The sequence below is a fragment of the Kogia breviceps genome, chromosome 15 (genome assembly GCF_026419965.1).
Source record: "Kogia breviceps isolate mKogBre1 chromosome 15, mKogBre1 haplotype 1, whole genome shotgun sequence".
Classification (NCBI taxonomy): Eukaryota; Metazoa; Chordata; class Mammalia; order Artiodactyla; family Physeteridae; genus Kogia; species Kogia breviceps.
In genome coordinates, this window is record NC_081324.1 from 47,373,154 (window position 1) to 47,384,612 (window position 11,459).

Genomic DNA, 11,459 nt, shown 5'->3' on the forward strand with positions numbered 1-11,459 from the left:
ATCATTATTATTTTATGATTATTCTTATGGAGTATACATAGGATGGGCTTCTATTTAGCAAAGAAAAGAAAAACTGTTCTTAAAATGAATGACATGGAATAACTCAATGAAATGCTAAGAAATATATAAATTATATAAATACTATTTTCCTATTTTAGTAAAGAAGCTATAGTTATAGATTAAAGACTGGAAGAAAATTTGAGAAAATGTGAACAGTGATTGTCTGTGGGATTATAAGTGATGGAATTCACTGTATCAGCAGACTTAAGAAGAAAAACCTCAGAGTCATCCCAATAGATACAGAACACACATTTGGTAAAATCAACATCCATTCATGATAATAACTCTCAGTAAACTAGAAGTAAAAAGGAAATTCTTCCACTTCATATATGGCATCAGTTGAAAAACCTACAATTAACATCATACCTTATAAGTGAAAAACTGAATTTTTTTCCCCCAAAGATAATAAACAAAGCAAGAATGTCTGCTCTCAGTACTCCTATTTAACATTATACTAGAAGTCCTAGACAGTGCAATAATGCATGAATATTTTGTAAAAGGTAAACAGATTAGAAATGAAGAAATGAAACTGTCTTGATTTGCAGATGATATGATTGTCAATGTAGGGAATTTCAAATAATTTAAAAAAATACTATTAGATCTATTAAGTGAATTTAACAAAGTTGCAGGATATAAACTCAACAGACAAAACTATAGTCTATTGTATTTCTATATGCTACCTATATATAATTGCAAATTGTAACTTTTCTTAAAAAATTTTATTTAAACTAGCACCCTTAAAAGGGAAATACTTATGGATAAATCTAATAAGGTATGTTAAAGTTTTGTGTAGTTTTATGCTGAAAACTATAAAATCTTGAGAGAAGTCAAACAAGATTTAAATAAATGGTAAGATATACTAGATTAGTATTAGAACTAAAATGAGCTAATTCTAAAATTTATTTGGAAAAATAAAGAGCACTGTATAGCCAAACAAAAGAACAGCAAAGTTGGAGGGCTCACACTACCTGATTTTAATAGTTAGTGTAAAGCTAGAGTAATCGAGACACCATGGTATTAGTAAAGGAAGGACACAGATCAGTGGAATAGAACAGAGAATAGTTCAATATATGTGATCAACCGATTTTCAACAACAGTGCCACACAATTCAATGAACAAATGATAGTGTTTTCAACAAATGTTGCTTGAACGATTGGGCATCTATATGCAAAAACATGATTCCTGACCCATACTTCACACCATTCATAAAAATTAACTCAACATTGATCATAGATCTACATCTAAAACTATAGAACTTCTACCAGAAGTCATAAAAGGCATTTATTGATTGTAGGAAAAGGTTTTTTTTGTTTGTTTTTTGTTTTTTTGATAGTGCACAAAAAGCATGAACTATAAAAGAAAACATTGGTAAAATAATTAGGCTTTGTTGAAATTGAAATGTTTTACTCTTTACAAGTCACTAAGAAAAAAAAAAGACAAGTGACATGCTTGGAGAAAATATTTGCACATATCTACAGGACTTGTATTCAGAATATATAAACAACTCACAATTCATTAATAATAATAAATAAAAAGTGGGAGATGATTTGAGGAGACATTTTATTAAAAAACAGATGTGGATGTCAAATAAGCACAAGAAAGGTGTTTAGCATCCAGACATTAGAGAACTCCAAATTAAAACCAAAGATACCACTACTTTTGTGTTAGAATGCCTGTATTTAAAATAAAACGACAATACAAAGTGTTGGCAAGGATGTGCAGCAACAGAAACGCTCATACGTCACTGACAGGAATGCAAAATGCTGCAGCCACTTTGGAAGAGAGTTCGGCAGTTTCATCAAAAGTTAAACAGGGGTTCCCTGGTGGTGCAGTGGTTGAGAGTCCGCCTGCCGATGCAGGAGACACGGGTTCGTGCCCTGGTCTGGGAAGATCGTACGTGCCGCGGAGCGGCTGGGCCCATGAGCCATAGGCCGCTGAGCCTGCGCGTCCGGAGCCTGTGCTCTGCAACGGGAGAGGCCACAACAGTGAGAGGCCGGCATACCGCAAAAAAAAAAAAAAAAAAAAAAAAAAAAAAAAAAAAAATTAAACATACACTTACTTTATGACTCAGTGATTTTCTTCCCAGGTTTTTATCCAAGAGAAATTTGTGCACAAGTCCACATGAAAATCTTTATGCAAACGTTCATAGCAGCTGTAGCTAAAATACCCCCAAATTGGAAACAGTTCAAATGCCATCAGCTGATGAATGCAGAAACCAATTGTGCTACACTCATAGTATGGAGAATAAAAAGCTGTAAAAAAAAAAAAAAGGTGTCCTACCGATATATCAAACATCATGGACGAATCCCAAAAGCATTATGCAGAGTGAAAGAAGCCAGACTGAAAAAGGCAAAATACGGCATAATTCCATCATATGCCTTTCTGAAAAAGACAAAACTGTAGGTATAAGGAAAAAGACCTGGGATGGTCAGGAGTTGGGTGTAGAAGGAGATGATCAGCTATAAAGTTCATGGGAAAATCTTTGACGTGATTGAAATATTTTATATCTTGGCTGCTGTGGTGGTTACTTGACTGGGTCAGATCTCAAGAACAGTCCACCTAAATGGGGTTAGTTTTACTGTATGCCACTTATACCTCAATAAAACTGACTCAAACCAACATCAAAAAACAGAACTGGTGACTATGGAAGCATTCAGGACCTAGGAATACTCCTAGGACCTCAGTAGCACTGAATTTGTCCAGTAATTATTCCATGCTCTTTCAACAACACCTCCTCATGGCTGAAAGTATTTGGGATAGTGGATTATTAAGTAAGGAGAGGTTTATTTAGTGTTAAACCTCCAGCATCTGAAATAGATCTTTTGATCTCCTGTACCATGAGGTCAAGGACTTTGAGTCTAATTTCCTTTTTATTTAGTGCCTAGTACATGCTGGAGAAATGTGTCTTAGGTTGAATAAAATTGAGAAAAATCCTGTGAAGTGGTAAATTTTGCACTATCGTTCATCTTTGTTTGCCCAACAATCCTGGATCTGAACATTCTCTTGTTTGGAGTTTTGCAGCTAAGATGAGGTGTACTTTAATGTTAGAAAGCCTACTCATCCTCAACTTTGAGTGTCAGTCTTTATTAAGCAGGTGAGGGAGCTTCTAATATGCAGATGCCTGGCCCACTCTCTGGGCTTCGGATATGAAACATTAATATCGAAATTTTGCAAGTTTCACCAGCTTTCTAGGTAAATCTGCTGTAGGTTCTCCCGAGTTACACATGGAGAGAAAATGGCTTGAAGCTGTCAGTAAAATTCATGAAAGGGGTGAAAATCAAGCCATTGTAAAAGGTATAGTAATTGCATTAAGGTTGCCTTAATGAGGTAAAAAGATGAAAGAATTTGGAATTTAATACAAATAAAGCCCATTAGAAAAAATCTTGGTATAAGTGCCAATTATTTATTCTTTTATTCATTTTAGTTTAAGTGTGTCCTTTACTAGCAGCAAGAGTAAATTAGATACATAGTCCAAGAATTCTTTATTAAAGACATGAAAACCAATAACAGTGATCATTTTCAATAACATGGCTAATGGCTTTAATTTTAAACATAATTTTGTTAAAATTTTAAGTTATAAGTAGGAATTAGGTGGGAAATTAGTTCCTGAATGCCTCTCTAAATTCATTTTCTAGAATTCTGTATTTCAAATGCAGGTAGTCATATTTGTAAAATCCAACTGAGACATTGATCCATTTCTTACTGTATTCTTTTCATCTATTTTTATGTTAAATAGTGCAACAAAAGGCTTCTTTCTTCTAATATTTGATATAGTTATAATGTCCATTTAACCTACTGGAAGTGCCAGAAACATTTCTTCTCTGATTCTGTAGCAATTTGTGAGTTCATCGTCACCTTGAGCATATTGACTTAAGCAAAGCAGGAGTTCCAAGAATGAAGCCAAACAAGAGCGAAACAGAATATCGTGTGTCCCTAACTCAGCCTTTCAAAAACTGCTTGTCTTCCGTGGTCTGCGAGGACCCAGGCAACAGCAACTGCATGGAGGGATTCACAGAGCTGGAACTCGGAATCAAGGTTGCTATGTGGATGGCAGCTGAGACACTGACTAAGACAATGGCGTCTCACTTTCTCAGGCATTGGGCATCGTCATTATTAGAGCTAATTGGGTACATGTTAAAGATATAGCCACTTAAGGCTCCCACGTGCTAGTATCTGCATCTTTTGTTCTTATGGAAGACCTCACACATTTTTTCCTAGAGACATCTTCCTTATTTATACTGAAGTAAAGCCTCAGGTCGTGAGCAGCATTTGGAAGAGCCCATCATTCGTCTTTAAAGAAGGCCATAGTGTTCCATCTCAATTGTAGAATGTCCTAGAGGTACCCTAGACAACATCATCTCCGCTGAAATTTTCTCTACTTGTAGATTACAAAATAAGAGGGTGTAGAGGGTCATAATTCTTCTCTGTACCTATATCTGCCAGTTACGATAATTTTCTTTGTTTAGCAGAGCAGGAAAATAAAATACACAGTGCTCTTGGATAACAGATTGAACTGCTATCGTGAGGCATGTGTGCTAGACAGGGTACCTAATGCTATTGTATGTTCAGTTAGATTGGAGGAGAAGTGGAAGTATCTTTATGTGCAATACCACTGTCTGCCCTCTTATAAGTACCAGTAGTTCATAGAAAAGTGCCCCCTCGTATTGGGGGAGGGGCCACATATTCTAGCTAGTGTCTAGTTTCTGACCTCAAACTCCACTGACGTGGTAACTACTTTCACACTATATCTTGTTTGAAACTGCTTGCTATGCCGACTGCAATTGGGACGTAGCTACTATGATCCTTAATGGAACCCATCAGAGTTCATTTTTGTTCCGTAATCTTGTCATACAGCATATATATAGCGGGGTTGAGGAATCTTGAGCATGTCCTAGTGTGCTCAAACCTGGTCATTTCATCATTTCAAGAGCTTTTACAAGGTTAGAAATTTCCAAGTTCATTATATATATATATATGTAATATATATGTAAAATCCAGAGAGAGTCCTATTAATTAAGTCACAGTCTCTAGTGCGTGGATTCTGATGTGTAGACAGCTTTGGGAATCACCTCACTAGTATAGGAAAGGTTAACAAGGCTGCCTATTTCTTGACCCAGTTCTCACATGTGAACTTTGTCAGTCCGATACTCACACTGATACCAAATTGAAATGTCTTTTTTCCTTTAAATGTATGCCTACCACTCCACGTTACTTTTACCACCATAGTTAGAGGTTTGGATTACTGTAACAGCTCTCAGGTCACCTCATGGTTATTTGCAACTGCTGCTTTGCACACTATCTTTCTGACATTTATTATAAGCTCACTTGATTGACACCATCTTTCTGACATTTATTATAAGCTCACTTGATTGACGGCATGGAACCATACTGTCTACCTGGCTGCTGTAGTCGCTTTGTCGTCTAGACTGGCTTCTCTCTGCCATGGCTGTTCTCAGGCAGAGTGCAAACAAAGGAAAAGGGTCTAAGCCTTCATCTGCTTCTCAGTCGAGGGCCTCAGTGAGCCACTATCAGTCGGAATCTAGTTCCTGGGCTTGGAACATGTGAATAAAAGTCCTGGTTCTGTCACTTACTGGCTTTGTGATCTTGACCTTCAGTCTCCTCCCCTATAAAAATAGATGCTGAGCAGTGGTTCCCAAACTTGGCTGCGTATCAGAATCCGTTAGGTGCCCAGGTATCACTGCAGGCATAAAGAATCAGAATGATCAGATGTGGAAACCTGGAATTTATATATTTACTAAGCCCCGCAGGTACAGGTACTGGTTATGCATCCATGTAACCTTTGGCTAACATTCTGGGACTTTTGATGAGGTGACTTTTGAGGTCCTGTCCAAATGGCAATCATCCACGACACCGCATTGAAGAAATAAATAAAGGAAAAATAAAAATGAATAGCATCTAGTCCCATGACTGGCACATATTAGACATTTTGTTAGTGTAGATTCTTTCATGGTGGCCATAACAATAATGTCATATGTTAAATGTGACAGGCATGTTTTAGGCTCTTTAACACTTCATCTCATGCAACCTTAATAGTTATTCTACCAGGTAGCTATTGATATTCTTCTTCTTTCTGAGGTGGCATAGAGGTTTGGTGAGAGGAAAGAGGGAAACCACTCAACCTCCTGCCTGTCTACAATCATCTACCAACCCTGGTTACTCCTGCCCGACTGATGCCACACCTATAGGTCACTGCATTCTTTCCCCTGCTGCTCCTGTCAACAGGTCTGGTAACTTCCACATCCTGATGGATCATCCAGCCACCATCTTTACCACTCAGTTCCTCAATCTCCTCTCTCCAGGAAAATTTGTCTTGGCCCCGTTTCAGTCACCCATTTCCATGGTCAAACCCTTGACCTGTCATCAAAGGTAACTTCTCTAATTCGGAAACCTCAGCTTCAGCTGCCCCCTCCTCTAACCAGTGTTCCTTCTCAATTATTTCCATTCCAGCCCATTTTCAGCTTCATCAAGACATCATCCCTTGACCCTGTGACGTTCTCACCATCAGTCACCCCTTTCATTCCCTCCCGTCACTCTTTCTCTAACTTAGATTACAGGTTTTATAATTACTCCTTTATAAACACCCTTAACCCCTCTAGTTCCACTGGACTGTCTGGTTAAGGCTGGATATCATTTAAATGCTACTGTCAGCCTCCTTTGCCTGCACACAAGCAGCTAAATACACACTGCAGGGGTGGGGGGTGAGGGGAACGTAACCGTGCAAAGAAATGTCAATGTAAATTCATGACCTGAGATTTAAATGGGTTCTTTGCAGTTCTTCCTTAGCTTGTTGCTCTTACAGTTCAGCAAGACTACCATGGCATACCTTCTTCTCTTCCTCGAAACATTTACACCTTACAACCCCTGATGGCTTTACCTTACAGTTCACTGAGAAGAGAGAGGTGACCAGAGTAACTGGCATATTTGTGTTCCCGAATACTTTGCTCCTACAATTATCTCCTCTCTTACACACCTTCTCCTCTTTTCTGGAGAGGAGCATGCAATCAGCCTATAGGTGTGCTGTAGTAGCTCCTATCATTAAAACAGCAGACATGCCGCCAACTATAATGCAACCCCTATTTTACTCATTACCTCCCCAGTTTGCTAATCCTTTTACATTAAAGCATCTTGAAAAGTTGCCTATAGTTACAGAATCTATTTCTTTAGGTCACGTTCACTTTAAAAATCATTACCCGTGGTGTTTACTTTCATGACTCCATGGAGATTGTTCTTTGCAAACTCACCAATGATCTTCTTGCCATCTTTCCTACTTGACCCCTCAGTTCTAGACTGATCATTCGGCGTCAAATAAAATTCTAGAAAAAACCTATTTTCCCCACTTTCCATGACATGACACTCTTGGTTTTCCTTTCATCTCACTGGCTATTCCTTCCCAGTCTCTCCTGGCTTCTGGTTTACTGATTTCTCCCCCTCCAATGACTCTTCCGATGCTGGAGTGATGCAAGGGTGAACCAAAGCACTGTGTGGGTCAAAGCAGAATGCACTCCAGCTACATTAAGCAGAAAGAGATGTCTTCTTGTAAGTGGGAGAGATGATGTACCTTACATTATTATTATTATTATTTTTTTTTTGCGGTACACGGGCCTCTCACTGTTGTGGCCTCTCCCGTTGCAGAGCACAGGCTCCGGACGCGCAGGCTCAGCGGCCATGGCTCACGGGCCCAGCCGCTCCGTGGCATGTGGGATCTTCCCGGACCGGGGCACGAACCCGCGTCTCCTGCATCGGCAGGCGGATTCTCAACCACTGCGCCACCAGGGAAGCCCCCATTTTTTTTTTAATGAACTAAAGATAGCAACTTTTGTCTGAGCTCCCAGAAAGGACTCCCACTGAAGGACTGAACTTCTAAGAATGCTGCTATCCCTACCGTGATTAGGAAGTTATAGAATTAGGATCTGCTTTCACAGTTGGAAAGCTGTCACCATGGCTACTGAATTAGAACCATAGCAATGCCAGGACTCACAAAATAGATGCCCCCTGTCCTGCCTCACTCCTCACACATCTCTGTTCTGAACTCCGTACTTGCACAAGTGCATCTGATTGGTGAAACTGAAATCCCACCCGGAAAGCAACTGAAGGGAGCCTGGGAAATATAGTTAGTGGTTTTTCAGGCTCTGCAGCACAGGGAAACACATTAGGAGCCTGGACAAGACACTGTGAGCCGATTTACTATATTTGCTACTCTATACATCTCTAGAAACTTCACCCATCCCCATGAATTTAATATCATCTCTGTGCTGATGACTACTAAACCTTTATTTTCAACTTTGACCTCTCCCTGGAGTAAGTTTCAGGCACATATTCACTATCTTCACTTGGATGTCTATTATACACTTTAAACTAAAATCATGAAAATACTCTTGATTTGCTATCCTGCTTCTCCCCATCTCTTACCCACCTTACAAAAAACAACCTTATAGCCACTTGCTTCAGCCAGAAATGTAAGGGTTAGCTTTGATTTCTTGCCTTCCATTACTCTCCAAATACAATTTGTAATCAAGTCCTATTGATCCTACGTCCTGAATATATCCCAAAGCTATGCTTCTCCCTTTATTTTTCATTATCAACCCTATTCCAAGCCGTTATCATCTCTTTCCCCAGATTCTGCAACAGCTTTGTAACTGGTTTCCCAGCTCCAATCCATGTCCCACCATGATACATTTTCTATTCAGCAATAGTAATCTATGAAAATACTCTGTATACATTTCCCATCAGGTTTAAAATATATCCAGTCTTCTTAGCCCAGCTTATGAATCTCTCCATAATTTGACCCATGCCTTAGCCGTCTGTCCTGATCTCATGTCACTCCCCTGCCTATCCACAGGTACATACTGACTTTCCTTCAGTTCCCTGAGTGCACCCAACTCATTCTTGCCTCTTCATGAAATGTGTATCATCTATTTGTAACCCCCCCATCCTTTTTTAGTTCTTGACTTGAATGTCACTCTATATACAAGAGTGTTTCATGAAAGATCTTCTATTGTATAACTGTTCAGCTTCTAGATCAGAGACTGACAAAAGGGTAGGCTACAGAAATATCAACTGAGTTAATAATAAACTATATCTATGCAGATGAGAACACTGATGCTTGAAGAAATAAAGTTAGTCACCAGGGTCTCACAAAGAGTGAATAGCACATCAGGAGGACAATTTCAGTTCTCTCTGACCCCCCTTGAGGCCAGCGCTCCTAACTGCTATATTCTCCTGCTAGAACCAGACTCCTGACTTGTTGCTATGCCTACATTGTCCTCCCTTCAAAACCATCCAGCTAAGTAATCTTAAAGAACTACTTTGATGACACGACTTGGAAAACCTTTACTGGTTCTCCATTGCCTATAATTTAAAGTGAAAGCCCTTCTTTCTAGCATTTAAAGTCCTTACACGGACTTCATTTCATCTATGAAATATTTTTTCCACTACCATATAGAATTTCTGTCCTCTTGTGACCAAATTAAAAATTCCTCTATTTCTTGCTTTTACCTCCCATCTTTGGGACTCTGGTTCTACTTCTTGAGTCCTGGGATTTTGCCCCTACTGATGTGATACTCATGATAGTGATTCATTCATTAGCTATTCATTGAGGGCCAACTCAGTGCCAGACATTACTTGCATTCAAGACTCTCCCCTGAGCCAAGGCATTAGTAAAGGCTGTGTTCTAGAACCCTCCAGGATGCACACCTTTTTGGGTACAATGCCCTTGAAGGTAGCTCCTGCTGGGCCCACTCTTCTAATGACTCAAATTCTATTTCATAAATCAGGAGCTCCCTTTTACTTTGATTTTTAAGGTTTCTAGAAAATCAATGGCAAATGGTATAAATCCTACTGCAAAGTTAATATGAACCAGAAATTCTTCTTCTTTTTTCTATCAAAGCTTGTAGTGAGTGAATTAAAAAGAAGTGACAGCAAACTTCTAAGTGCTCTCAAACTTCATCTGTAGAAACCCACTGCCATGCTGAGGCAAACTTTAAGAAATATATACTTTTAATGAAGTCCCATTAAAAACAGAAATACTGTGCAGGGTAGCTTTTATGTATTTCTTTTCACATCATTGCTGATTTCCCAAGGTACTTGTGCTCACAGAAGCTCTGCCTTTTTCTCCCAGCCTGCTTCTCCTGCCAAATGCATTCATTGAGGCCACTAGGCAAAGATTTAGAGAAATTGCTACCATGGAAGCAAAATGATGCCTCCAAAACAGCACTGTAATTTTGAATCCTAGACTGCTAGCACACTGATTTGAAAAGAGAGTTTGCTTCTATTATAATTGAGGAAATTATGTTCAGTAATATAAAGCAAAGAGAAGAAAAGGAAAAGAAAGAATAGGGCATACCCACTCATTTTCTTGTTTGAAAAATATTAATGGTCAGAATTTGGCCATTTGTGGATAAAGAAGATGTGGCACATATATACAATGGAATATTACTCAGCCATAAAAAGAAATGAAATTGAGTTATTTGTTTTTGTAGTGAGGTGGATGGACCTAGAGTCTGTCATACAGAGTGAGGTAAGTCAGAAAGAGAAACACAAATACCGTTTGGTAACATATATATGGAATCTAAAAAAAAAAAAAAAAAGGTTCTGAAGAACCTAGGGGCAGGACAGGATTAAAGATACAGACATAGAGAATGGACTTGAGGACACGGGGCGGGGGAAGGGTAAGTGGGACAAAGTGAGAGAGTGGCATGGACATATACACACTACCAAATGTAAAATAGGTAGCTAGTGGGAGCAGCCGCATAGCACAGGGAGATCAGCTCAGCACTTTGTGACCCCCTAGAGGGGTGGGATAGGGAGGGTGGGAGGGAAGGAGACACAAGAGGGAAGAGATATGGGGACATATATATATGTATAGCTGATTCACTTTGTTATACAGCAGAAACTAATACATCATCGTAAAGCAATTATACTGCAATAAAGATGTTTAAAAAAAAAAGAATTTGGCCATTTGTGACACTGTTGGGACATTACTTCCATTGTTTCAAAGATACCGTAAGACTTTGAATCCCGAGACGAATATAGCAGCCCTGAAATTCTTATTCCTCCTTTCTTCACATGAGGACTAGATTTCTCTAGGGTGTAATTCTGGTGGCTGACTCCTCAGAAACAAGAACCCCTTTGAGTCCTTCTAGGAGTTTTCACTTCTAGAAATTACAGCTAGAAACACCGGATGACCTGTCTCCTGGTTTTCCAATCACTGCTTACTGCATAAGGTTGGTCATTTTTCTTTACCTTTCTAGGGTTTATTTTTCTATCCATTAAGTGAAGCAATACCTGTATTATATGACTATCGTAAATAGTCATATTTCCGATAGTCATATAATAAGGATTAAATGAACCTAGGGCAGTCTTTATCATCACCTTCTTGC